This window comes from Phoca vitulina, unplaced genomic scaffold (assembly GCF_004348235.1).
Source record: "Phoca vitulina isolate PV1807 unplaced genomic scaffold, GSC_HSeal_1.0 scaffold38, whole genome shotgun sequence".
NCBI lineage: Eukaryota > Metazoa > Chordata > Mammalia > Carnivora > Phocidae > Phoca > Phoca vitulina.
Genome location: NW_022589741.1, coordinates 2,307,084 through 2,333,398, shown reverse-complemented (window position 1 = coordinate 2,333,398; position 26,315 = coordinate 2,307,084). Strand labels below are relative to the sequence as shown.

At 37.1% G+C, this 26,315-nt stretch overlaps 1 long non-coding RNA gene across 1 annotated transcript in view; it reads right to left on the bottom strand.

The window, feature by feature from the left end:
* LOC116647052 overlaps positions 1-26,315 on the bottom strand; it is a 252,558-nt gene that overhangs the window by 43,529 nt on the left and 182,714 nt on the right. Inside the window, exon 5 of the long non-coding RNA XR_004302265.1 lies at positions 21,577-21,657. This is a non-coding gene — a long non-coding RNA (uncharacterized LOC116647052). The remainder of the gene's footprint in view (positions 1-21,576; positions 21,658-26,315) is intronic.

Genomic DNA, 26,315 nt, shown 5'->3' with positions numbered 1-26,315 from the left:
TGGCTCAGTTGGTTAAGCGACTGCCTTCGGCTCAGGTCATGATCCCGGAGTCCCGGGATCGAGTCCCACATCGGGCTCCCTGCTCAGCGGGGGGTCTGCTTCTCCCTCTGACCCTCTTCCCGCTCGTGCTCTCTGTCTCTCATTCTCTCTCTCTCTCAAATAAATAAATAAAATCTTTAAAAAAAAAAAAAAAAAACAACTCTCTAACAGGTAAAGAGCCCCTACTGTAAGAAAAGTTCTCCTCACAAAGATCATCAAGTAAACTCGACCTACAGTTCTTTAACCAGGTTTATCCAAGAGTAGAGAGTAGGCTGCAAGGGTGGCCATCCTGATGTCCGAGGAGAATGTTTCCATCTGCATGGTGATTTATTAACTGGTACATTGGTCAAGTCAAACAGGAATTAGTGTGTGTACCTCCCTCTCATTCCCCCACCCCTCTCCATCCCCATCTCCACCTTTAACGGTCCCACTGCCACACACTGAAGGAAGTTGAAGTCTCAAGGTGTGTTTTGTAGGATTGAGAAAGGAAAGCCAGGTCACTGAGCCAGAGTGCTAGAAAGGAAAAGTGTCTTGGTCTGAGACTGTTAGCATCAAGTAGAGCCTGAAGGCGCCAGGTTAACAGCTTTGGACCCTCATTAGGGAATCTGCCAATGCCCTGATGGAGGTAAGGAAGCTATTAACAAGGATTGTTCTATCTCAGGATAAACTGGTTGTGGAATCTTGCAAGTTCTCCAATGGTCTTACTATTTGAAGCAATGTATACAATTCTGAGCTCTCCAAAGATTTAGGACTTTACATTATTGTGGAGATTTTATCAAATTTAGCCTACATTTTTCTTCCAAATTTCTATTCATTACATCCTGTGATGGTCCCCATTCTTGGATACCAAAAATTCATTCTTTCCTTGTAGCTTTGACTTTTAAATAGTTTACCACCACTTAGTGATTGCTTATTCGTGCTGTGTGTTTACTTAGCTCTGCTTCTTCTAAGTCATTCTCATTATTGCCTTAATCATGGTGGTTATGCTTCTGTGAATCACCTTCCTACCAATGACACCACTGGTAGTAAAGAGCCAGATCTCGGGGATAATTATTATTTTGCATTTATATTATTATTACTTTGCACTTATATAGCCTCCTTCTTCATCCGATGCTTTATTCACAACACGCCCTTTCTGGAGATTCCCGCCAAGCATATTAAAGAAATCAGAGCGTTGTACAAAGAGATGCAAGGAGAGATTTCATGGATCATTTCACTCCATTCCTTTATTTTCAGATGTGGAAACTGAGTTCGAGAAAGAATGACTGAATTGCCCAAAGGCCCTGGTTTGTAGCAGAGTCAAAATTAAAGAACATTTTTCTTGACTTAGCCATCACAAGTTAATTTTTGATAGAAGGCAAGATATAAGTGCCTTAATGAATGAATCAGTTAATTAATAAACTATGATTCATAATCTACAGTAAAATCTATATAATTGTAGTTACTGCTTGATGAATAACTCTTATTAACACGACATCCTCTGAGGTAACACCTGTTACCTGAATTCGTTGTCCCAGGGCGCCAGAGGCTTGACAGATGAATTCGCCCAGGGAGAAACATGTATGCGTACCTTGTGTAAGGATGTGGGCAGCATGGAGAGTCCCTCACATTAAGGATGGACAGAGCAAGTTCCTTCTGTTGTCCCACAGCACCCTGTCCTGTGCTGGTCTCTCCAGTGTTGCCTTCCTGTGAGAGCTCTTAATACTCGGTTAGTCTGGCTATGCATCAGTTCCCAAATTTTAGATTTTCAGTGCCTTTTTCGATGCCTTCAATATGTTACTCAGAAGCGCTTGCTTTGTTTCTGAACTTTGTAAGGGATTTCCTTTCTTCTTTGTGCAACTTGCTGCAACATTTTCCTAGCAAGCAGGCTTTTATTTAAAAGTAAAAATTTACTGAAAGGTCAAATTCCTCACTGGGGCTCAAGTTAGAAACAATTTATCATTGGGCAAAATTATAATGTCATGTAGTGTAACACCTTTAAACTTGGACTTGGTTGCAACAGCTAAAAGAGAATCTCTGGTTAATTACTTCATGTCTTGAAATAGTAAGCATAAAAATAATACTGTAAATGTTGCTTTTTAAATTTAGAAATGAGAGGAGATATACTGGATCTACTTAAGAGTAAAATGGTAACAGTTCATCAAATGCATTATTTTGGGAAACAATACTTGATTCGTCTGTTGGAGCATTTTGGGTGCTGAAAGCCAAAAACTTATTAACTAAGCAATTAGAATTGGTATTTATTAGATACGTATTGTGTAGTTAACTCTTTGGTAAATTCTGTGGATCAGCAAAAGAGATGTAGGATATAATTTATAACCTAAAGGTGTTTACAGTCTAACTGGAAAAAAAAAAAAAAAACAAACTAACATACCTGAAACAATTAAAGGGGAACTAAATAGTAAGATGATACATTGAATTGAACTTCATGGATTGAAATATGGGAGAGATTTATGGAATGGGTAAGATTTGAGCTATGTCCCTAACATATGGATGGCATTTACATATTTAGGTAGGATGGAGATGCCAGATAAAGAAGATTCTACAAAAAAAAAAAAAAAAAATGAGGAGGAGAGAGAAGCATGTTGTATGTTGGAAATAGTGAGATGCCACACCTCACTGAGCCTGCATTTCCTAGAATAATAGGAAATTATTTATTTGTGCCCTTGAAAGCATACTAATGACTTAGAGAATTCCAGGAACTCTTGTATCCTCAGCACCTGGCTGCTCAAAAAATACTCACTGAGTTCAAGTGAGCTAAGAGATGTGTTACAGAAAATGAAACAGAGAGTCAGAAGGTCAGGGTATTTGAATAAGACCTCACTTCTGGTGAACTGCACACCATCACTCTCATCTCCAGAACCAGAAAGATGCAGATGGTGGAAGTCATTTGTAAGTTTCCTCACCCAAAATCCACACAAAGCTTGCTGTCAAGTTTCTGTTGAAGGCAATATGTAGAGAGAGAAAGTTAAACCCCTTAGAGATTTCGAAAGGAAGGGAACCTTGTCAAATGAGCAGCCATGGCTCCGCCTTGACTTTCCGTATGGTCCACAGTACAAAGAGGCTGAGCATCTTCTCGGACTGAGGGTTCAAGCTCCATCAGCAGCTTTTCTCTCAAGGAAAATAGGTAAAAAATACTGCAGCTCAACTAGCGTGTGCTAAGTTAATGGGATGACCTGGGAAAAGACGTCCAGTCTAATGGACCACTGTCGGCCCGAGGACCATACTGTTCATGCCCATCACAGTGTGGAGGGGCAAACCACACATTGTAAACCTTTATTTACATGTCTTCTCAAGGAAATCCACGTGTGTTGATGAAAAGTGGAAAGTGCTCTTCCAACATCAGCTAATTGCTCCCTAGCCTTCCAGACATCCAGCTTTATCAAAACATGGCAGAATGGGACAAATACCATGGTTTCCAGATCCCTTCACATTTTCACGATGAACATCAGGCTAATAAACTGAATTTCTCAATTTATAGCCACATGAGTTTTCGGTTTTGGTTTTCTTTCATAATGTAGAAAACAGCTTTAAAATATTCATTTTTCTCAAGGTAAATCTCATGTTACTATTTTTATTTCAATTTAGTTGTTCCTTTAAGTTAAGCTTTATCTTTGTTGCACTATAATTGTTTGTAGTTTTATCTATTTTAGCCTAAAATTCATGAATTAATAAACTAATACAACAACTAATGAAGCTGTAACACACTGAAACTTAACAACATCCATATGCTGTCCCGATTAAAGAGTCCGTTCTGTGTTTAGTTTTGATCCTGCTATTTTGATTTTGCTGTATGCACAGGGCCTCATACCAGAAGGTACTCAAAAATATGCATCGAATGAATTACTGAATTCTTGTTCTTAAAAGTAAAGCACAAGGAATGCTTAGTAGAGGATGGAGGCTGTAATTGCCAAGAAAAAAAAAATTAAAATATTGAACTCTTTCATGCATTAGATCACAAGAGGACAAATGTGCTATGTACATTAAATACTTTCAGTGTACATTAAATACTGCGTACTTTAAAATACTTGTAAATACATTAAATACTATCACTTTTTATAGATCTTCCAAGATCCCTATCATCCAGGGAAAGCAGGTATTTCATAGGCCCAAAGAAGGCTACTGACTAAGGTCACAAATTCAGGAGACAGAAGTGTTCAGACTCCTGATTCTAACTTCACTGTTCTCCCCACAATAACATGCTACACTCTCAATTGTTTGGGGCTTCATGGGCTGTAATAACTTGTCCAACAGTCCAGAATTTTGCCTTTTGCAGAATTAATTGATATGAAAGCCAATAGCTTCTGGACTATGAACATTTAACCTGTGACCTGCTTGAGAAGAGAGTCGTTGGCAGTCCTGAACATTTTTTTAATGAGAAATACAAACAAAATTTAGCAAGAAGTGTCATGAGTCAAAAAAAATTCATGAGGTACGTTCATAGATATTTTTGTTTACGTATTCCCTCCTGCAAGAAATGCCAACCTTTGTTTATTTAAAGATGTGCAACTTTCCAGCTTATATCATTTTAAGTCAGACCACATGATGCAGGAGGCAGTACTAGGAAGAACATCTGCAGAGCAGACTTGCCTTCCATGATTAATGTTGTTCCACAGAGATACGTCATAGACAATATACCTGCTAGAAATTCAAATAGCAGCATAAATAAGATATATCCATGGAAGGTTCTGAAAACTGTAAAATAACCCTCCTGTATGTTCCTAAACTTATAATCAGGCATTGTATTTGTCTTGCTATTACAAAGATGTACATCCAGCAGTGAGCAAATATCAAGGAAATAATGAATTGGAAGTGACAAGTGCCTTCAGCCAAAAGTCCAGAGGGAATCGTCATCTTGAAATCATACCCAGCAGAAGGAGCCAAAGAAAGAATGACATGGCAGAAGTACCAGTGTTCATCCAAAAATTAAGCTCAGGGGTTGTATTAGGCCAAGCCAATTGAGCCAGCGATGATCTTTCTTTCATTTTGAATTAATGTGTGTTCAAAAAGAGAAGGCATGCTGGAATATCCTCAACTGGATTAGGGGAAACAAGACAGCTGAATCAGCAGCATAATCAAGAAATATTTGTTAGAGTGATGTGGATTTATTGAGCAAGATAAATACATATGACTCCATCCCAGTAAGAGGTTACAAATTGGGACCGACAGCGCTATCTAGGGAAAAGAAACTGTCAAAAACAAAATATTGACTTAGTGACATTAGCTAGGAGCAGTTTAAACAATTCTGTGTGTACATGAGATTCCTTCCTGCCTTTTGGAAACCTAGAGTCTAAGAAAAATAATAATAGCAGTATTAGAAATACTAGTAATCACTCTCATCATTGGTGGCATTTCCTGAGCTACTGCTGAATGCTTCACGTGCATTGTCTTTTCAGTCTTTACAAAATCCCGGAAAAGTTACTGGTACCTCCATTCTAACGTTGAAGAACTCGCAGCTTAGCTTTAATAACCTGCCCCAGTCTCATAGCTATAGTTGGTGGGTGGCTTCAAAAAATCTCACACCAACGTCTGTGGGCTATTCTACAGTTGCTACCTCCTAAATTAGCCACAAGTATACTGGATTCAAAGAACATTACTCATCCTAGATGGACAGACAGCAATTATACCACAGAAGAGACAAGAGCAATTGCTACATTTATCAATGGAAGTACTATTTACGGTTGCATAGAAAAGGGATGGCTTGGGGCGCCTGGGTGGCTCAGTCGTTAAGCGTCTGCCTTCGGCTCAGGTCGTGATCCCTGGGATCGAGCCCCGCATCGGGCTCCCTGCTCCGTGGGAAGCCTGCTTCTCCCTCTCCCACTCCCCCTGCTTGTGTTCCCTCTCTTGCTGTCTCTCTCTCTGTCAAATAAATAAATAAAATCTTTAAAAAAAGAAAAAGAAAAAGAAAAGGGATGGCTAGCATGTGCATTTAACCCCGATCATAATTGCTACTGTGTGGAAGCGTGACATGTGACTAAATTGCAGCTTCAAGAGATGTAAAATGAAAAACTGGACTCTGTTCTCTCTTTATGCCAGGCCACAAAGACTGCAAACGAGCCAAATAAATCTTAATACAGCCCACCAGTGTTTAATAATTAAAAAGAGTTGTTAAGATAAACTTAATTAATGAATTTCCTACTGATGTCTGTTTATTTAGAAAACTCCAGTCTTTAGCCAACAATAGAAACAACAAATCTAAATTAAGGGCAGGCATAATTTGTTCAGAGTTTCTTCAGTGATGATACATGTGTGGTATAAGCCTCAGTTCAGAAGAATCAAGAGCCATTTCAATAAACACGAAGACACTTCAGGAATTTTCAAAGAATCATAAATGATAAAAGGGGTAACAGCTCATCAGTCCAACCACCTAAATGAACTCCATGAGCCTATGGAACAGAATATGTTATAGGGCCAGATCACTCTTTATTCAGGAGAAAATGAGGAAAAGCCATACTAACACACATATTTATGGGTAAATTTTTCATTGCAATTTCTCTAGGAAGACTGTGAGAGTAGGTAAATTTAGTCAGTTTCAGGGATGGAGAAAGCGAGCCTTGGAGCATCTCAGTGATTTTACAAAACTCGGGTAGCCACTCACGGCAGGCATAGTATTTCAGCTAATTTGTTTTTCTGAGTTAGAGCAATTTGCCTTAAAAATGAAAGAGGAGGAGAAAGTCAAAGAAAACAGCGATGGCAGTTTTAATTTTTGTTTAATCGAACTGCCCATCAGTTGAAATTGTGGAAACCTGAACAGTGGATCAAAATGGCCAGTCTTACTTGGTAACCCGTTTTGGTCCAAACACATCTGTGAGAATCCTGGGAAGGTGCCAGGACTTGCTCTCTCATTGGTGTTATGATAACATGGTGTATGTTTCAAAACCCAGAAACTGATGTTAGAATAATATGTGTGTTTGTATCTACGCCCATGTATGGTTGTGTAACAACAACACTATTCCATCACCACAAAGATACCATCTGTACTCTGCCTTTGAAGTCACGCTCAGCCCAAACCCCCCAACCCATTATGATTCCTAATCCCTGGCAACTAACTAATCTATTTTTCATCTATATGATCTTGTCACTGACAATGTAATATAAATAGTACGTGACCTTTAGAAATCAGCATGATACCCTCGGGATCCACCAAGTTGTTGTGTCTATCAATAGTTCACTCCTTTTTATTGCTGAGTAGTAGTCTATGGTTGGGATGTACTACAGTTCATTTAAACATTCACACCCTGAAGGACATCTAGGTCATTTGCAGTTTGAGGCTCTAACAGATAAAACTGCTATGAACAATCATGTACAGGTGTTAGTGTAGACATAAATTTTCATTTCTCCAGGACAAATGGAGTGCAATTGATAGGTGGTAGGGAAAGTGTATGTTTGGTTTCTAAGAAACTGCCAAACTATTATTCAAACTGGCTGTACCATTTTATATTTGCACCTACAATGTATGAAAGATCCAGTTACTCCACCTCCTCACCAGAAATTGCTACGGTCATTTTTTTTTTTTTAATTTTTAGCTGTTTCAATAGTTGTGTAATGATATCTCCTAATGGTCTTAATTTGCAATTCCCTAATGGTTAGCAATGCTGAACATCGTTTCATGTGCTTATTTGCCATCCGTACATTCTCTTCAGTGAAATGTCTCTTCATGTACTTTGATGATTTTCTAATTAGATTTTTGTTTGTTTTTTTCCATTGTTGACTTTTGAAATTTCTTTACTATATAAAGGTCAACAACAGGAAATATTATTTAGGAATGCGTACACGGGTAGTAAAACTCAAACAAAGTGGAAAATGTTTTCTATACAAGTCTGGAGAGTTGTTAAAGCTAGAGGGGAGGAAGGAAGTTGTAACCGGAAGGGTACAAACACAAGCTCCTGGGTTGCATTCACTGCTCATTCTTGACCCAGGGGTTCCTTTCTTGACACTAATGTTTATTTTATAATAATTTATTAAACTTTCATTTAAATTTTATGCCCTTTCCTTTACATTAATTATGCATTAGAATATTTTTAAAATAGTAACAATAAATACTAAAGGTATGGAGCATTTCTTGTCAGGTATTGTGCCAAATAACTTACGGAATGCATTAGGCTATTTAACCTACCAACCCTACCAACGATCCCAAGATATAAGAACTATTACTATCCCATTTTATAATAAGAAGACTGAGATTCAGAATGGCTAAGTAATTTCTTTAAGACAACATGGCTAGTAGGTGTTATCATTCAAATAAGCAACTACACTCATCTGGTTCCAGTGGTCAAGCTCTTAACCATTATATAATACCAACCACCATATTTATGGAAACAATGGTAACCACTGTTTATTATTTCTTTTTTTAAAGATTTATTTATTTATTTATTTATTTATTTATTTATTTATTTGAGAGAGAGAGAGAGAGAGAGAGAGCAGGAGTGGGAGGGGCAGAGGGAGAGAGAGAATCTCAAGCAGACTGCCAGCTGAGTGCAGAGCCTGATGCGGGGCTCAATCTCATGACCCTGAGATCATGACCTGAGCCAAAACCAAGAGTTGGTTGCTCAACCAACTTAGCCCCTGTTTTATTATTTCAGTTACAACTGGTATTTGGGAATTTGAGCCACTGTATAAACATTGGGATTTATAATTAATACATTATGTTTCAAAGGCTATGGGAAAGCAGTTTTATAGGCAATCTTTTTATTTTAATAATCTCTAATAATCTGGTCTGATGAACTCTAGCTCTTACAATTATAAAAGAAAATAACTATTCTACTACCCTATGTTGCTTCTACTAAATGAATTAAGACCTCATATTCATGCTATTTCCTATTATAGTAAAAAATAAATATCATAAATACCTGTTGTGATCATGTCACATAAAATTGATGGTAAGGGTGCAGAAAGAAGGTTTTGCTTGAAAACTGATAGTGGCATTAGTTGAGAACTTGGTGATGATGCATTTGGTTCTTAAATCTCATCAATAGAAAACCCCCTAACCAGCCTCTACCCAACTATGTTCTTATTGGGTTATGACTGCTTTATTCTACAGGCTCTTCTCCCAGAAATTCAGGAAGATATATATATCAGGTCAATGTTCCAGGCCATGTAGTAGTTCTAGAATTGGGGAGATGAGTAAAACTTTACTCCTACCTTCACAGCCTAGTGAAAAGATAAACTTTTTAAAGTATAATTATAATCAAATGTGAGAAGTGTGATGAACAGGCTATCCACAGGGTTTCATAATATACCAGATGGCTCCTAACTCAGGCTTGAGGGGCTAGAGATGTATTCCAAGGGCAAGAATAATTTAACATATTAAATAACAATCCTAAATAATATGGCAATGGTCTGAACATTTGTGTCCCAGTTTCAAAACTGTGTTCTCAGTTCCAACATTTATGCATTAGCTTGCCCTTATTCCTTCCTAGAAAGAGCGAAGGATCATTTTCCAAATGGATTTCTCCCTCCCCTTCCCCTTCTTCTCTCTTAATCCCTTTACCTATTTTGGCCATCAGATTTGTTTCTTTTAAGTAGTCTAGAAAGGACAAGGAATCTAAATGCTATTTTTCTTTCACATCTGGATATTATAATAAGAAAAGGGATAGAACAAGAATCACCATTAGGGCATAGATGGCTTACTCAAAGTTTATTCATTTTAATAACTAGAGTCAAAAAGAACCAAATCCTCTTGTTAAAACCTGCATTTAGTTCCTGCAGTCCACAAATGTGTGTGCAAAACATATTAATTATACACCTGAGAAAAATATTATTTAAAATTATTTGGCATCTTAGAGATTTGAAATGAAAACAAAAGCACCATAATAATCAAAAACATAATAAACTTGGAGATATTTATCATCATTATGAAAACAACTTCAAGTCACAGGTGCAAATTACGATTGAGCCATGAACTAAATTTATAGAACTCTAAATAGACTAGACATTTCCTTTATAAAAACATGGTACAAATAACACACAGTTTTTATTAATTTATTCACCTTTTCTCCCCCAAATGCTCATGAGACTCTCAAATGAGGAATGGTTTTATTCAAATTCTATTTTTACTTATGAGTGTAACTTAGCTTTGCATAAGTACATTTCTGTCTCTAGCTAACCTAAACACATTTTTGTTGTTGTTTGTTTTGTTAAATATCATTTGAAAAATTTAGTGAAGTATGCTTCAAATTTCAATGTAATAAAACAGTTTGTAATTATCTTACTCTGATTTTTTAATACCTATAACATATTACCATTTTAAAATCAACTTATTCAGGTATACTTTATATTAAAAATGCCTCCATTTTAAGTATATAGTTCAATGAATTTTGGCAAATACAGACACTAACACAACCCATTCCAAAACCCATTTTTATCACCATATAATGTCCCCTCATATTTTTTTGCAGTAAATCTCCTACCTTCAGCCATAAGTAATCACTGATATGCTTCCTATCACCATAGATTAGTTTTGTCACTTTAGAATTGCATATGAATGGAATTACAATATCCAATTGTGACAATCTGTTTTTGTGACAATTTGTTTTTGTCTCCAGATAATGATTTTGAGGTTTGTTCATGTTGTGGCATGCATTTATGTATCACTGAGTAGTATTTCACTGAATGGATTAAACCACATTTTGTTTATCCACTCATCTGTTACTGGACATGTAGATTATTTTCATGTTTTGGTTATTAGAAATAAAGCTACTATTAAATTCATGGGCAAGTTTTTGTGCAGATAGGTGTTTTCATCCCTCTGGGTAAATATCTATGAAGGATGTTGCTAGATCAAAAGGTAAGTGTTTATCTTTACAAGAAATTGTAAATAAGTCAGTCAGAGAAAGACAAATACCATATGATCTCACTCATATGAGGAATTTAAGAAACAAAACAGATGAATATATGGGAAGGGTAAAAAAGAGAGAGAGAGGGAAGCAAACCATAAGAGACTCTTAACTAAAGAGAAAAAATGAAGCTTGATGGAGGGAAATGCGTTGTGGGTGGGGGATGGGCTAAATGGGTGATGGGCATGAAGGAGGGCACTTACTATGATAAGCACTGGGTGTCATATGTAAGTGAGGAATCACTAACTTCATCTCCTGAAACCAATATTACACTATATGTTAACCAACTAGAATTTAAATAAAAATTTAAAAAAAAATTGCTGGGTCATAGGGTAGCTCTATTTTTCAACTTTTTTTTTTTTTTTTAAGATTTTATTTATTTATTTGACAGAGAGAGACACAGCGAAAGAGAGAGCACAAGCAGGGGAGTGGGAGAGGGAGAAGCAGGCTTCCCGCCGAGCAGGGAGCCCGATGCAGGGCTCGATCCCAGGACCCTGGGACCATGACCTGAGCTAAAGGCAGATGCTTAACGACTGAGCCACCCAGGCGCCTGTATTTTCAACTTTTTGAGGAAACTCCATACTGTTTTCCAGAGTGGCTGCACCAGGCTGTATTCCCACCAACAGTGTAAGAGGGTTCCCCTTTCTCTGCCTCCTCACCAACATCTGTTGTTTCCCGAGTTGTTAATTTTAGCCATTCTGACGGGTGTGAGGTGGTATCTCCTCATTATGATTTTAATTCGCAATCCTCTGATGACTAATGAAGTTGAACAACTTATAGTCGGCTTATCAGCATACATAAGACTTAGAAGTGTCTGTCCATTATTTTATCCATTTAGAGTTGGGTTCCTGGCCTTTTGATTATAGAGTTTAAAGATTTTCTATTTATTCTGGCCTATGCTTTGTGAAGAGATTCTCCTACTAGTTCGTGATTTTTCATTTCATTTTCTTAACAGTAGAATTCAAACAGGAGTTTTTATTTTTGCCAAAGCACAATTTAGCAATATTTCTTTTATGCTTCATGATTTGGGCACTTTCCTAAAAAGGGGTTGCCTAGTCCCAAACCACAGTGATTTTCTTCTAAGTATTCTTCTAGGAGATTTATAGTTTTATATTTTATGTTTAAGGCTATGATCCATTTCACCTCATTATTTAGAGATGATGTGAATTAATGGTTCAAGATATTTTTTTGTACATGAATATTCAATTGCTCCAGGACCAGTTATTAGAAGGACAATCTTTAACGCAGTGAATAAGCATATAACATTTGTCAAAAAAATTGAACAGGGGCACTTGGGTGGCTCAGTCACTTAAGTGTCTGACTCTTGGTTTCGTCTCAGGTCATGATCTCAGGGTTGTGAGATCGAGCCCTGCATTGGGCTCCACACTCAGTGTGGAGTGTGCTTGAAATTCTCTCCCGCTCCCTCGTCCTCCCCCTCTGCCCCTCTCCCCACTCACTCCCTCTCTCTGAAATAGATAGAATCTTTAAAGAAAAACAAAAAGAAATTCATTTAAAAAACAATGGACCAGCTGCTACTAGAGTCATTTAGCAGAACTTCTCCCAGCAAAACAACAATATAACTAATGAAAATTATAAAACAATCTATCATTAAAGTCTCTGGGAATTGTCCTAAGGGCATATAGCCAAAGGAATAGCATTAGTTCAAACATTAGTTCTCAGTAAGAACAGTGAGAATCTGTGGTACTAGAGCTACACTCAGCTCATTTACCACCACAACTCTTGTGTTATGGAAGTTCAACCATAGATGCTCTACTCCAGCAAGGTATGGCCAGGAACACTGGAGCTTCTTCTCATGCCAGTTTGCCAGTCTCACTATGGTTTTACCCAAGGAGGGGCAGACTACCAGTGGTGCTTTACAGCTCTACCAGTCCATTTTTGCTGAAACTTTTTTTCCAGAAAATTGTGGTCAAGAGGACAAATTCTCCTTTCCCCCACCCAGGCTCCACTCATAGAGCAGAAGCTCTACACACCAGGTGTAGCAAGCTGAGAACAACTGAGCACTGATCATCACTACCCCCAGCCCACTAACAGGATGAAGGCTCTATTCTGGGATAGGTAAAACAAGACCAGAATGTGCCAACCACCCTCTTCACTACCTACTTGGAAAGCAGGAATGTCATTCCAGGAGTAGCAGGTCCCCATCCTCAGTTTCAGTGCACGGAGTGCCTGCCCAGGAATAAAGACCATAAGAACCAACAGTTCCAAAGCTCTACCAGAGGGGACTGACTTCATTTGGTAGGAAGAGTGGAGAACTCCATGCTTAAGGGACTTGTCAAAAATGATGAAGATCTTGTAGAAAGCAATTAAGAGAAGGCTGAAGCTCCATGATATAAGAAAAATAGCAGAACAGTCCTATTTTTATTAGAACCAAGAAAAGAAACAGGCAAGAAGAGCCTCCTGGGCTCACAGTCACTCTGGGGGTGGGGAAGTCGGTGTACACACTAGACTGCCCCCGCTCAGAAGGAGCTCGAATGGCATGTACAACAGACTTGAAAGCTTTCCCCAAACTGCACACAGACTATCAACAGAGGACGAATCCTCTATGGAATAGGCAGCTTAAACAAAACTCCTGATAAATCACACTCATCCCTGAAGACTATGTCCTGTCACACACAAAACAAAACAAAAAACCCAGAAAAAACAAAGACGGAACATCGAGACTACTAATCACTGGCTGAATGGGAGGCAAAAATAGAAACTCCCTGAACCATGACAGCAGACTCCAAATCACACACGTACAAATAAAGGGTAAAAATCTAATCTTTGACCAGTGAGTGGCATACCTACGGGCAAAACATAGGTAGCCAGATCAAAACCTAAAAACAAGAAAAATAAATCTGAACTGCAATATCAGAGACCACACACTGCTGTGGAAATAAACTGCATGATTAGTTTAGCCAAGTCATTAAACAAATAAACAGATGTTCAAGCGAACAGCAACTACAACAACTCCTAAGGATGGGAGGATGAGGAGAGGGAATCAGCATCCAGTGTTTCTACAGTGTATTATCTAATTTTTAACCAAAAAAAAAAAAAAAAAATGTATGAGGCATGCAAAGAAATGGGGAAAATATAATCCATACACAGAAAATAATTTGGTAATAGAAAGTACCTTTGCAGGGGTCCACAGGTAGATCTAGAAAACAAAAATTTCAAAGCAGTGAATGCAAATATGTTCAAGAAACAAAGATTTCAAAGCAGTGATTATAAATATGTTCAAGAAAACAACGGAAACCATGTTTAAAGAATTAAAGGAAGATGTGATGACAATGTCTTGCCAGAGAACATAAATAAAGATATATAAATTATAAAGAAGAGCCAAATGAAAATTCTGGATTTGGAAGTATAATAACCCAAATGAAAAATTCACTGGGAGAGGTTAGCATCAGATTGGTGCTGGCAAAAGAAAGAATTAGCAAACTTGAAGACAGAGCAATGGAGAGTATGCAATATGAAGCACAGAAAGAAGAAAGGGTAGAGAGGTAAGAAGAGCCTTAGAGAAGTGTGATGCACTAGTAAGTTCACCCCATGTGTAATGGGAGTATCAGGAGAAGAGACAAAGAAAAGAATATATTAAAATTTTAAAGAAATAATGGCTGAAAACTTCCCAAGTCGGATGGAAAACCTCAGACTACACATCCAAGAAGCTCAGTGAACTCCAGGTAGGATAGACACAAAGAGATTTACAGACACTTCATAGTCACAGGGTTGAAAGCCAGAGAGGAAGAAAATGATCCTGAGTGTAATAAGAGAAAAATGACTCATATGTATAATGAACCCCAACAAGAGTGCAGCTGACTTCTGAATAGAAAGATATGGAGGCCATAGGGAATGGGAGAACATATTCAAAATGCTGAAAGTAAAAAAATGCCAATCAAAATTTTTTTTTTTTTAGGAAAACTAACTTAAAAAAGAAAGGCTAAAGACATCTCCAGATGTAAAAAAGCTGAGAGAATTCATTGCTAGTATACATGACTTCCAGAAACAACAATAGGAAGTTCTTCAGGCTGAAAGCAAGTGACACTGAACAGTAACTTAAATCTATATGAAAAGGAAAAAAGGTACAAGAAAAGGTGAGTATACATATAATTAATGGAAGACAATGTATATTTCTTCTCTTTTCTTGACTCATTTAAAAAGGAATTATATAAACAGTACATATATAATTATATTATTTGGTCTATCATATATAGAAAAGTAACATATTTGACAGTAGTGCAAAGGGGGTAAGTGAGAGTAAAGGAGTAAGGAAATGACACAAGAGGGAATGTAAAAGCTACAGGAAGGAATTAATAGAGCTAGAAATGGTAAATAAGATGTTAATAAAACAAATTCTGTAAGCACATACATGCTCTGTTTTCTCAACTCCTTTAAAAGATATGACTATATAAAGTAATAATTGTATCAATGTATTGTAAGTGTGTAACACTATTTAATTCAAGTCAATATTTAATTATTTTTAAATTCTAAGTGCTGTTCTTTTTAAATTTTATTTATTTATTTTAGGCAATCTCTACACCCAACATGGGGTTTGAACTCACCTCCCCAAGATCAAGAGTCACATGCTCTTCACATTGAACCAGTCAGGCATTCCTAAATTCTAAATGATATTCTTTTTTTTTTTTTTTTTAAAGATTTTATTTATTTATTTGCGAGAGAGAGAATGAGAGACAGAGAGCACGAGAGGGAGGAGGGTCAGAGGGAGAAGCAGACTCCCCGCTGAGCAGGGAGCCCGATGCGGGACTCGATCCCGGGATTCCAGGATCATGACCTGAGCCAAAGGCAGTCGCTTAACCGACTAAGCCACCCAGGCGCCCTCTAAATGATATTCTTAATAGCTTATTTTCATATTAATGGTATTAATACAAAAAAGATTTGCAGTAATGGAACAATATAGGACTAAAATTTTTATATTTAATTGGATCTAAGGGAATATAAGAGTGAAGTCTATTCTGATAGGTGAAGATGTTTATTGTAAATCGTAGGTCAACCACTAAGAAATAACTCAAAAATTATAACAAAGATTTCCAAACCTGAATTAATCTAAGATAAGTAAGACAATTAATTAGGAACAGTATCCCTGTCAGTGAGACCTCTGTAGCCATGATACATTGAATTTATATTTAATAGACAAAGGATAGAAAAGTCTATGTCTACCTAACATGACAAAATTATTGTGATAGCCCCTTTTAGAATATTAATTTATGGCTAATAATATTAGCAAAACAACGTTCTATTGGCAACATAAAACTGAGTAATTTTGGACTGCATGTTATAAAATATATTGGCCATTTGATGTAACTGATTCTTCTGATTTTGTGTTGTATTCATAGTCTTTACTATTCCAAAGTCCAATGAAAGTTTTTGTTTCTCAGAAAAGTCAACTCTTGGTCAGGAAATCAATTCCTTGAAAATCAATTATAAATATTTAGCATAATTAGAAGCATGAAACAGATGGATGAGTCAAATATTTCCAAAAGAATGTTAAATGTTAAGTATTTTCCTTATTTTTGGGATTTTCACATTTTGATTGTGTAAATTCAAGATTTATCTGAATGTTCTATTGCATAAGTTTGAGTTTCTTGTAATATCCGTTTCCCTGAATAAAATAAAAACTCTAACATTGTGTAAAGTTTGGGGTATTTTTGATAGTATTATAAATATCTTATTCTAATATAACTTCATACCAAATTTCATTTAAATTTCATTATCATTGTATTCTCTGTGATCAGAAGCAATGGTATAGAAACAAGAATTCTCTGCTTCCTTCTGTATTATGCCTTTAATCATAAAAATATTTCTGTTTTGATTATATTGAAATTAATTCACTGTTTTCCTAGATTGTATCTTTCTGTGAACGAATGGATCAATAAATGAGAAAATGAATTATTCTATTTGTTTTACTAACATCTAAATGGAAACTGAGCACATCAAACAGAAAAATATTTCTGATACACACACAATTCCCAATTCTTTCATTTCGAATTTTGTTTTTGAAATGAATGAATCCCTGTCCCATGAAAATTATATTGACACAAGTTTTTTAACATCTGCCCTCAACACTTAATGTTGCTCTCAGATGGATTTTATTCATTTGGTAGATAAATATGACCCCTTAGAGTAAAATGAAATGAGACATAATTCCCAGAAATCACCCTAAAGCTAAAACTATTGCAAAATTACAGATTTCTTGTTAATGAAAGTGTGCACTGTTCTGTAATTTAATAAATATATATTGGGTACCTAATATTAAGCAGTACAATAGGTGCTAATAATAAAACAATATAAAAGATAGACATTGCCTCAGCTCTCCAAAACCATACACATCAACACATGCTGCTAGATTGGGTTCTTAAAGCATGTTCTGAGATACGGACATGTAACAAGATGACTGAGGTTTAACAAATACATCAAAGTTTATAAAACTGCATGCTGTTTGTTTCCTTCTGTGTAATGCATGTGCTCCACAGTTGCCAATGTAACTGAAGTCATTTGCTGCTCTTCTTTTGAAAATCATTTTACAGTCTATATTGTACATTCTTTTAATCTCCTGTGGTCTCAAATTTCAACTACTAAAGATACATTTGAATCTGTAAGTAATTAAACTGTAGAATTATGAAAATATTTGTAGCTACAGTAGTAAGGCAAGGCATATTTAAGTTTGAACTGGTTGAAAGAACAGCATTCTCTCTCTATGTACACCCTCTACCTCTTTCCAGAAGAAAAAGGCCATAGTACTCTTGAGGAACCCACAGCATGGTCTCTAATCCAGTTTAGGAATTTTCGTTTTCCCTTAGTTCAGCTTCTTCTCTAGAGAATCAATTACGCTGATTTTATAAGCAACCTGCGCTTTCACAGAATGCCATATTCTATCAGGATGGGTATACTTATATGTTGATTAGTTGTTCTATTAGTAGTATAATAACATGTTGAATAAAACAACTGAATAGATTAGAGGCAAAATGAGATTTTTACAAAAATGTTAATAATATTAGTCATTATCATAGCCATTTACAAATTTGTCAGCATAGCTTTGACTTTTATAGGTATTCTCCCTGTGACCTTTAACCAAATGATAGTTGCCATATTGAAGAGTCATGATCTGGATTCAAACCAACCCAGATTTGAATCCTCACTCTACTATTTACTGGTTATGTGACACTGGGTGCATTTTTACTTAATCTTTTCATGACTCAATTTCCTCATCTGTGAAATGAGGATCATAATTATACCAATATGACTCAGTTTTTCTTGGAATTAAATAAAAACTGTATAAAGTACTCAAATAGAGTATGCCGCCTTCAGTTGAAGCCTAATCCATACACTTTAGCTTTGGAGTCTAACTTCTCTCATCCACTCAAAAACCTCTCTCTTGTCACTTCATTTTCCTTCTCCTGTGTAAGGTATTTATCTTTTACTTCAAGGTAATTTGTATCATCTATAAACATACTCCCAGTTGAAAAAAAGCAGTAACACCTCACATTTCCTCTGAGCTAATGCCCCTTCTCTCTGTTTTTCAGGTGGGGGCCATGGTCACTGTCTCCTTTTCCTCACCTCTCAATCTTTCCCATTCCCCTCTAACTGGGCTTCCATTCCCATTACTAAGAAAAGTGTGCAAATCCAAACCATCAATACTCATACTTATATGGCCAAATCCATATAACTCTGCACATCTTCCTACTCAGCCCATAAGCTTCTACTTGTCGAGACCCAGAGTCCCCTTCTTCGGCCCCTCTACTCAGTCATCAGTAGGATCCCCTGCATACCCAGTCCTCTCTCTAACATTTCAATCTCCTTAATGCAGTAATTAAACTTAGTGTGTTACTGATGATCCTGCTTTCTTGAGGGCTCTCAAAAATGGACTGTCTGTTCTCCCATACCCTTCTCACCTCTGGACCTGGATTGGGGTAGGTGTCCCTTGTTCTAAGCTGGCATGACCAGAGAATGCCTCCACTCTTCTCCTCTACCCTTGGGCCTGTAGTATGGCAAGTGTCCCCTCCCGTCCTTCCTAAAAACTCCAACTTTGAATCCCTTGTCATGAAATTAAAGCTCCTTATCTGAGTCATCTACTAATCCTAGGGACAACTGTCCTTCATTTCTTAAAGACTTTAGCTCAAGATTCAGTGTCATTTTCTGCAACCGTTCTACTGCCCTAATTTCTTGGTGATTTCACTATGTACACAGCTAATCCTTACAATAGAATGATTATTTTTTTCTATGGTATGCCTATTGTCATGGGTTGGGATAGTTTTTGAGGAAACACACTCCAGGAAGCCATGGTCTAGGGCTTATGCGAGGCTTTAAATAGAAAATTATATATAAATTTGCTTTGAAGATAAAAGTGAGATTTAAAAAGACAAAAGGGGCTGAGAGGTAGAGGAATGAAGGGAGGAAATATGGCCAGAGAAAAATATTTAAGGATTGTTTCCTTAAACAGATCTCTAAAGTGTGCTATTTCCCCACTTCGAGTGTACCCCCCACTCTCCACCCCTACCCCCAGCATCTTAAATCCTTTCCTGTCTTCCAAGCCTCTGAGCAGATCTTAAAACCTTCATACACATTCTCTGACCCCCTCGGCATAAAGCCAGGCAGCTTGTGTTTAAATTCTGAGTGCTCTAGAATCAGGACTATCTATCAAACACTCCTCATACTTACCTTATCTGGCTTTTGTGTGTGTGTCTTCACATAACTTCCTTACTGTAGAGCATATATTATGTTCATGAAGGGAAGGAAAGTGTCTAGCATATTTCCTATCTCTCTTTTTAATTAATGCATAAGGGTGAGGTAATATATAAAACCAAGAAAGAAGGGAATGTGGTCTTTGTAAAAAGAAAAAAGCTTTTACAACTAAAGGTTGTTAGGTATGCTTCTTGCAAGAGTGGGCATAGAGTTTGCCATGGATCCCATAGAATCACAGTGGCACAACTAAGAGGAACCTAGCCGTTCCCTCTCAGTATGCAAATACACGCACAGAGGCTTATCAGAGGTCTGGGCTACATGCCCGTCACAGAGCCACAAGTCTGCAACAGAAATTTCAGTCTTCTAATTTCTCAGTTATTATTCTTACCCATACACCATTCTGCCTCTCAATTATTATAATAATTACTGCCATCATTGTCATACTTGATTAAGTATATCTAAAACCGAGTTTTATTAGAACCCTAAAATCTGTTCCCATGTGTGTAGACATTACTGTTTGTTACTCATTTCACATTCTTTCCTGTTCATAAGTGAATGGGTGCTTCAAGATGCGTTGCTTGACCCAGAACACTATTCGCATTCCTCAGTGCCCATATCTGCTTGCTGGAAAATCCCAAACTCTGGTAGGAAAACAAGTGGTTGTATTAGAGTTGGGTACTAGAGATGCGGTGTAAATTCTGCAGAGAAATTTCAACTTTTCCTCAATAATTCATTTTACTTACACGATTTTAAAAAGCACAATTTTTAAATTCACTCTTTATACTAAAAGAGTATCCTTACTACCACTTTCCTTACTACTTACTACCAGTACAAAGGCCATTGCAATATTCCTTACTACTACTCCATCAGTGATGAAGGTGTCTGGAAAGTAGAGGTGTTCCCTGTGTGGGGTAAATCCAGACCAGGTCACCGCAGAGCCTGCCCTAGTCCTAGCTCAACAAAGTCACCACAGGCAGAAGGAGAGGTGAGGCGTGCGTTTGTACACTCACCCCATGTCAGCTGTGTTTTCTTTTCCCCATATGCACAACCTTTTATACCAATTTGTGTGTTTGTGTATTCTTATAATGAGTATAAAAAGAAAGGTAGCTATTGCTTTATGAATTAAGTTGAATATTTTGTCAAGATTCAATAAGTGTGAATTGCTACAATAATCATCATAGGATTATTTATAGGCAAAACAACCGTTAAAGAACAGGGAAAACTACAAAACCTGGAGGGATTCTGAATTCCGATTGCCTCACACATGCCTTTAAGTCAAAACAGGAAATCATACATGGTGCAGGAAACACGGCTTGAAACTCTTTGACCTAAATCAAAGATTGGTGAAGAAAATTCCATCTGTATAATTTCAGTAAGGTATTAGTGGAGCTAGACCTCAGAAGTCCATTAGGAAAAAACAGCCAAATATTTTCCCAATCTTGCTTATATAATGTATGACACGTACATAGTAGGTCTAGTAAGTAAATGACTGTTACATGGGGATATGAAATTCACAAAACAGAGTATAGACCAATGTAAAGAGTATAAAAGCAGTCCTATAAAATTCATTCATTCAACAAATAATGTCTGGAAAGTCTCCCAGACATTAGTGGATCCTGGAGACATGAGCAAGATACATAAGTATCTCCTTCCCAGAGGTTCCTGGCAGGTGGCTTGCTTTCCTTTTTTTTTTTTCTTTTCTCCTCTATACAATCTTACCTACTTCATAGAGTTTTGCTTAAGGTTAAATGAGATTACATTAAGTGTCTAGAAATTCAATAAATCTATTTCCTCCTCCGTACCTTTGTTCAATATACAATGGAAACCATTGAAGCTTCTTGAACAAAGGATTTCTTGATCAGAGGTGTTCTTCAGAAAATCACTTCAGCTTGGAAAACAATTAGTCTAGCTAGGAAGTAATGAAGGGTGTCTTGTATTAAGGAGATGGAGACGATTTACAGTAAAAACTCACTTTTCCCAACAGAGAAGGTTCTTGACTAACCTCTTTAATTCATCCTGAATCTTCAATCCCTGCTCCACCCTTCCATCATCTGAGTGGCTTCGTTCTTGACATATATTACTCCTGCAAACAAAAAGCAAATAAAATCTCTGGATACACAAGTCACATCTTCTATGTGATATTTTGAGAACAATATTTTGTAAAAATTAAACTAGTCACATGGACAAAGTTCAATAATCTGTAATCACACCTAAACATAGTTTGCTACTTCCCAGAAAAATCCATAACCCGCCCAGGACTTTCAGTAACGCCACAGCCCACCGTGTGCCCCCACATCCTGTGGTCACTCTCATGCCTTTCGAGAGTCTCTTTCAGTGGCTCCCAGCTCTCCACAAGGCTTCTTTAAGTTTAACGGACTTTATCCAATGTTTGTAATTATCTTATTGTATAGATACTCATTAGAAAAGGAAGATATTTTTTCAACTAAGCCAAGTTGCTTAATGATTTGAGAACTATTTCAGGAATAGAATTTATGTTATAAGTCTGAGAATTTTAACGAATTCATAAAATAACAAAATTAACCTTGCATTCCTTAAGGCTTTTTGGTTTGTTTTTGTTTTGTTTTGTTTTGTTTTGAATTCTAGAAAGACTGAGTTCAATGTACAAACATCTAGGATGCAAAACGCTCTGCCAGGTTACCAAGTTACAATTCAGTGCTTACGATTCTGTAAGCCCTGACGCCCACAATGTCCCCCCATGTGCTCTGCATCGTCATTTCTGGACACTTCTCTGATGTGCCATGGTTTCCCTCAGTTACTGCTTAGTCCGTTTTCCCCCAGCAATGTCAGAGCAGATATATGGTTCATATTTACCTCCAATTCTGAAGTAGTCAGTCAAAGGAATCAGGAAATGGAGCAACTCAAAAGCAGCATTCTCTTAGGAGTATGTTAGTTATAACTAACCAATTAAATCATAAATATTGGCTCAAGTGTTGTATGAAGGAGGAAGCAATGTTCTACGAGTGGGGCTACATGACAGACTTGTTTGTGATTCTGGGCTTAATTAAAACACAGCATAGAGAAAAATCACCAAAGCCTTCCCAAATTCATCAAAATGGCAACATCAGTAGCTTCTACCAAGAGATCTTTGAGGATTAAATATGTAATTCTAGGTACACTGTAGGTTCCAAATACACGATACTTATTGTTGTGATGTTATTTATTCCTTTTAACTGTTAACAACTTAATGGGCTCATTTCTTGTCTTTTACTTTGATCCTAATCTCTTTGAAGAAGGAACAAGAAGAGTTTAATTTCCGTCTCTCTACCATGGGGTCGGGAGCCCGGTGTACTTCCACTGTGTGTCTCTGCTTACTTCATTTATTCATGTTTCCTCCTTTTATTTATTTATAAAATATTTGAGCACCTGTTAAATAGCACTGTACTCCTTGCCATCTGCCACCCCATAAAATAGAGACATTTTTCTTCTCCAGTATATTGCCTCAACACTAGCAAAAAGGAGTAAGTTCCTGAAAAGACAAACCCATTTTCCATTTCACTTATAGACACATATACCACTATAGACAAAGCTCACCTTAGCCTGAATATAGTCCAACTGGATCTACATGCAGTCTCAGTGTATTTGCTCTAGGAAACACTTGTATTCTCTTAACCCAGAAAAGCCAAGAGCAATCGCTACATGGACAGGATTTGACACCATGTGGTGACAGATGACAGTGCAAATATTACTGACTATTAAAATTTCAGTAGGTCCCAAGGCAGGTTTAACTACTGGCAAGAATGCCAAAACACATAATGAAAGGTTTTTTTCTATTTGTATTTTAAGCAGTCAGATGGTTAGAATAATAAACATATCACACATTAAATATACATCACAGATTATAAAATGAACATTTAAATGATAGTTATTGCATCCTGTGGTTAATAGGCATCAAAAGGAACCACGGATTTAAATTATAATTTCAGTAAAATGAAAAATTAATAATTTAAACTCAACAACATAAAATTAACAAAACTATAGCATGCATGTTTATGCTAAGTAAAACCAAATTCATTAAGATAATTCACAATCAATGCCTCCTTCTAGGATTTCTTTAAGAAATAATGCTAACCCACCGTTTGCTGCAATAGTTTATCCTTTGTTATGGTATTACTATGGTTCTATTAAAATCAGTAAATATTTTAAAATTCAGCTCCACACTTGAGTCTGTGCATGTCATCTATTCATTCTCCACTTGATAGCAAATCATTCAAGTGAAAACACACCGCCAAAATTCTGAGCAATTTGAATGCAAATTAAATCAATACAATAACTTAGAAGAATTTGCCCTTGGAAAGAGTGCAAGTTCAGGCAGCTGCTCAGGATCCTTATTTTGTTTAGTCAATCTCTGGTAGTATAACTAGACTTCAGACATCCATTGCACTCTCCAAGTTCAAGTGTAAAGAAACCTAGAGCAAGAAGACTTATGTACCACAAGAGGAATGTACTGGGAAAAGTAAGCAATGGATATCAGGTTTTGTTCTAAACCTTGTCAACATAACACATCTTGTCAGATAAAAATCAGGAAATTCAGTTGTGGAAGTAGATAGGAAATGCTCTTATCTGTGCCAATCATTTTTTTTTATATAACTACCACAGATTGAGTAAGTATGATTATAGCTGAAAAAGTATAATGTAGCCGTAAGGCTTTTTTCCAGAATATTCCATTGAATAATTCCAAAAGATAAAGATGTGATTCTAGGAGCCTCTTTTTCCTAGTTTTTTCTGCAATGAAAAGGAACAACAAAGAAACGACACTGCGAAACCAAATCACAAACAGGAAACAGGAAATAAAATGTTTTTTGAGACCACTTTCAGTGACTTCCACATTTTTATACATATGCCACCTCTAAAGAATAGCAATATTATTAAATAAGTTAAATGTTTACCTTAGAAGCTTTGGAAAACATGTTACGCAAGTCCAAAAGATTGTTAGAGTCAATTCACTCGATAAGTATTCTTAAGGACCTATTATTCACCAGGCCCTGGGTCAGGAAGGCTTTGGAAATGAATACAGCACTCATTTCCGATGGTGTGGTAGACCTGGGGCGCACAGGTAAGCAAGGAAGAACTACAATGTGGCTAGAGACACATACGAACCTTGACAAAGAGGAGGAAGTCCTGATCTATACCCAACAACAGGTCAAGATTCTCACAAAAGAGAAGATACTTGGGCTGAGAGGAAGAAGGAGCAAGGAAGGCTCTTACTCTTGCTTCAAAACTATGCAGACTGTGGAGACGCTCCAGAGGCTCCCGAAGCCCAGAGACCACCAGTGAGGGGGACTGCTTTAGGGAGGTTAGGGTCTCCACGCAAATTAAAAAGAGACAAACAGTGTGGGTGACTCCCTTACAAGCAGTTGGGGCAGAGTTGCGAGATTTACTGGTAGGTCTCACCTACTTGGAAACATCTGGCAAACCCTGTAGAAATCCTCCAAGCCTGGGCTTAGCACACGGGGGAGTCTGGACTCCACAGGGTCAGTACCCACTTAGGGCTAGGTCTCTGGCAATAACCAAACTGACAAAATGTATTCTGGATTCCTACCTTCTCCCAAGTATGAATGATCTTTCTCTGTTGACATACCACTAGTGTTCTCCAAGCCATTCATTTTCCCCTGACGTCTTCTGAATTAAAATCTCTCTCTCCATTTCTCATGGCATCCGCAAACTTGCAAAACTCCAGGTGTCAGAGGAGGAAGCTGTCCTAGCTACAGTTTTTTTTTTTTTTTTTTTTTAATCTCTGATATTATAGAAAAGAGAGCCAAATCATCAAAATCAAGGCCAGAAAACAAGTTAAAATATTCTTGGAGAATTGACTTTTGGGAGGAAATTACTGATATTTAGACAAAAATGAGTCAAGGCAAGATCCAAAGTCACATGGAATTGAGTAATCAAAGCCAAAGTCAGGAGGAACTGATAGAAAGGGATCTCATCATATGAGAAAGCACAAGTGTATGCAAGGTTAGGTCTGTAGATTAAATCACGACCTTTTAAAAGCAAAGCACCTGTTCTAAACTCCTTCTTTATACTGAGTTAAGACACTAGGTATAAAAGTATGGAATCATTCTGGTTTCTGCTGGCTAAATGGATAAACTGTTGGGTCAGTGATGGATATTTTGCTTAGAAGTAAATACACATTCAAAGTCTTACCATTTATGTAATACCCGTTGCAGTAATTTCAGGCACAAGGGCAAGCAGATGGTGAAGCAATTTTTGCATCAACTAGACTTTTCTCCATCTTTAAAAATCCCCTGTACACATCATAGCTGGAAAGTAGTAGTTCTCCCTGGTGTCAAATTCTCCAATAGCCATTCAGTCTATGTAGGCTGGGATGGGAGCAGGGAGAGGGTGGAGTACATAGTAAACATTATCCGATGTTGGTTCACAGTCATCCTAAATAAACAGACTCACTAAGAGACGAGCAAGAAGTCTGTGTGAACCACAAGAGAACTGTTTTCTGGTTCTATTTTAACCTGCCCAAAGGTTGCTTCATTCTCCAAATGACGTTCAGTTAGCAATGGGCAGCAGGAGAAATGATTCACTTACATAAATAATGAACAGACACATCTATGCAGTTGTATGCCACCTACAGAAATCCCTAGCTCCAAATAAATGAAATATAAATGTGGTCTCTTTAACTACAAATGAATGTCCAAACAAACCAAGGTGTTCCTGTCAAACAACACAGGGTAAGAGTATTGAGCAGCAGCCTCAGAACTCGTATCT